The sequence below is a fragment of the Anopheles aquasalis genome, chromosome 3, assembly GCF_943734665.1.
Source record: "Anopheles aquasalis chromosome 3, idAnoAquaMG_Q_19, whole genome shotgun sequence".
Taxonomy (NCBI): domain Eukaryota; kingdom Metazoa; phylum Arthropoda; class Insecta; order Diptera; family Culicidae; genus Anopheles; species Anopheles aquasalis.
In genome coordinates this window covers 52,118,549-52,121,048 of record NC_064878.1, presented here as the reverse complement: position 1 = coordinate 52,121,048, position 2,500 = coordinate 52,118,549, and the positions used below count along the sequence as shown (strand labels likewise).

At 40.1% G+C, this 2,500-nt stretch overlaps 2 protein-coding genes across 3 annotated transcripts in view; one reads left to right on the top strand and one right to left on the bottom strand.

Annotated features, from left to right (window-relative positions):
* Positions 1-1,660, top strand: part of LOC126579026 (oxysterol-binding protein-related protein 9) — a 34,441-nt gene extending 32,781 nt beyond the window's left edge. For both annotated transcript variants that reach the window (XM_050242224.1, XM_050242225.1), the window contains one exon: positions 1-1,660. This exon is cut by the window's left edge and continues 791 nt beyond it. The gene's annotated coding sequence lies outside the window, so the exon portion shown is untranslated.
* A 111-nt stretch (positions 1,661-1,771) lies between these two features.
* The window catches only part of LOC126577107 (probable Ufm1-specific protease 1), a 9,919-nt gene continuing 9,190 nt past the window's right edge, over positions 1,772-2,500 (bottom strand). Inside the window, exon 2 of the mRNA XM_050238519.1 lies at positions 1,772-2,500. This exon is cut by the window's right edge and continues 1,088 nt beyond it. The gene's annotated coding sequence lies outside the window, so the exon portion shown is untranslated.

The window sequence follows — 2,500 nt, the reverse complement described above, 5'->3', positions numbered from 1 at the left end:
GTTTTTTGTTAGTCTAATGCGCTGTTATGTAGAGGAAATCAAACAATGTGATATGCACAAAAGAATAAAAAAAAATGAAGGAAAAAAGAAACAAAAAAACATAACGCAACATGAAACAAAACAAATGAAACGCTTTTGCCTACGCCCCTGATGGTGAATGTTTCAAAACCATTCCTGTAAAAAAGCGGCTCCCCACAAGCGGCTACCCCCAATCCTTTGCTGCTATATGTATCTAGCCCCATGAGAGCAATGCGGTGTGGGCCGTTATCTGTAAAGGAAGGAACGGTGGGGAGTGAAAATTAATGAAGAAATCACCTTGCACGATCTGTAAAACTGAACATGCATTCAACATATGAAAGTTATCGAAAAGAATGGAAACAATACATGTTAACAAACAAGAAGAAGAAGAAGAAGAAGCAAAAAACAATATTTTCTATTAACAAGTAATACGAAGGAGGAAGATGTAAGCTAGTGCTGAAAATGAGCAGAAACCCGTTTTGCATGTCCGAATGTACAACAGTTTTATTCTAATTTTATTACAAAAGAAAAAGTGTAAGCAAAGAGATAGTGCACAACCCTCCACGACGAACCGCGGACACAAGAGATGCAAGCAAATAAGCAAAAACTGTTATCATCGTTAGTAGAAGGAAACAAATATGTATAGAGCGTTAGTAGTGTCATCTGATTGATTGGCAGACGAAATTATACAGAACACTTGCCTCAAGTTCAAGTTGTTAGGCCTGTGCCTGGGGCATCTACAGAATACCACAGCAGAATGCAAACTTATTATACATAAATGAAGGTGAAAAAGCAAAAAAAAAAAACGAACAAACTAAAACCATGTTACGACATCTTCTCAAAGCTAACGCTTGTTACGAATGAGCGGCAGAATAGTGTTGAATGATGAGGATAGATCCAAGTAGGCACTTGTAAAGGAACAGAGATGGTGCGCCATCACTAGCCGCAAATCGTTAAATGGACAACCAGTAAAGCAACTTAAACAAACAAGAGTTTAACAAACATACATTCTCTTACTGTAATCATCTGCGATCCTTTATCGCAAAACAAGACAAAAAAGCCAACTAATTTCTTCAACCTAACGAGATACGCGCGCAATGATATCCAGTTAAAAAGGGAAATCAGGGATCGCGGTATCTATAACACGGTTCTAACAGAGCAAATAAAACAACACACAATTCACTACCCAAAAAGGCATCACACGATCGTATTGCTACCTAAACTCGTTCTAGTAAGTACACACGACAGCTGAGTGCACAAAATGCATTTAAAGTACCGTTGCTGCAGAGACCTTTTCTTTTCGTTAGAAAGCATAGCCCTAGTAAGAAGAAAGCGAATTAAAAAAGACTAAACGATAAACCCACATTCATTCTTCTTATCCTGTCCAAAAGCATCGCATCGTGATATTAGGTCGCGAGCGAATGGCATAGTTTCTCAGAAGCCGCACTGCTGCAACTCAATACCAATGATGGAAAACGAATAAAAAAGAAACCTCCCAACACAAAAACAAAAACAACACCACACACCCATACAGATACGCGTGCGCATGTAAACTTTTAAAAACGAAACTTTGTACACTTTCCGCTAACCCCCCTATCCCTTTCTCCTGGTTAACAAACGGAAATAAACTCCGAGACAAACGGTATCAACAAATGGACTTTATTGCCCGGTCCCCCCGGGCACATGATGTAATTGAGAAAGGTTTTCCATTTTCCTTCTTTTTTCGGATTTTTTAGTTACAGGTTCGACCACACTGTGTTTGATTAAATAGACGGTTTTTTTCTTGACTTTATTCTCGGCCACCGCACATGGCCACACATTTAAAAGTTTATAAATACATAACAACAAACATAATTTGCAACGATCCGCTGCTGCTGCTGCTGCTACTTCTCTTCCGATCACTACCAATTGCTATGAACTATGTTTAATCAATGTTTCGAGGGGGTTTCTGGAAACTCATCCTCACCTCACCAGAAAAACTGAGATTATAAAGGAGGGAGGGAGGGATCATAATGGCCCAAAAATGGCTGTAACACTTGTAGCGTATTGTTTCGTTTGTTTGATTTTCATCCAAATTTTGAAATGAATGCACATTTCTTCTAACTGCGTCAGGTAACCGATTAGCGTGGGGGTACGCTGTAATAGGATGCCATCATGTAACAGACATAAGAAGGGGTGGGTGGCAGTGGTGCAAGACGAGCGCCGTAATCAGTATGATCTCTCCCGAAACGTTTGCTACTTCCCACCACTTCCGCGTGGAGTGGGTTCCCTGTTTTTTGATTATTATTTTCCCTTTTTTAGTCTACGAATTATTTCCCTAAATCTGTTAGAAATCACACGAAAATATGGTTCAGCCGGCTGCCGGCCGGGAGACGATAGTGACACTTTGTAAGTTGTTTCGATTGAATTCCCGCTCCCGACGGCGACGACCACGACGACAACGATATGACGACTAATAATTAGCTAACTTGCCGATTCTCCT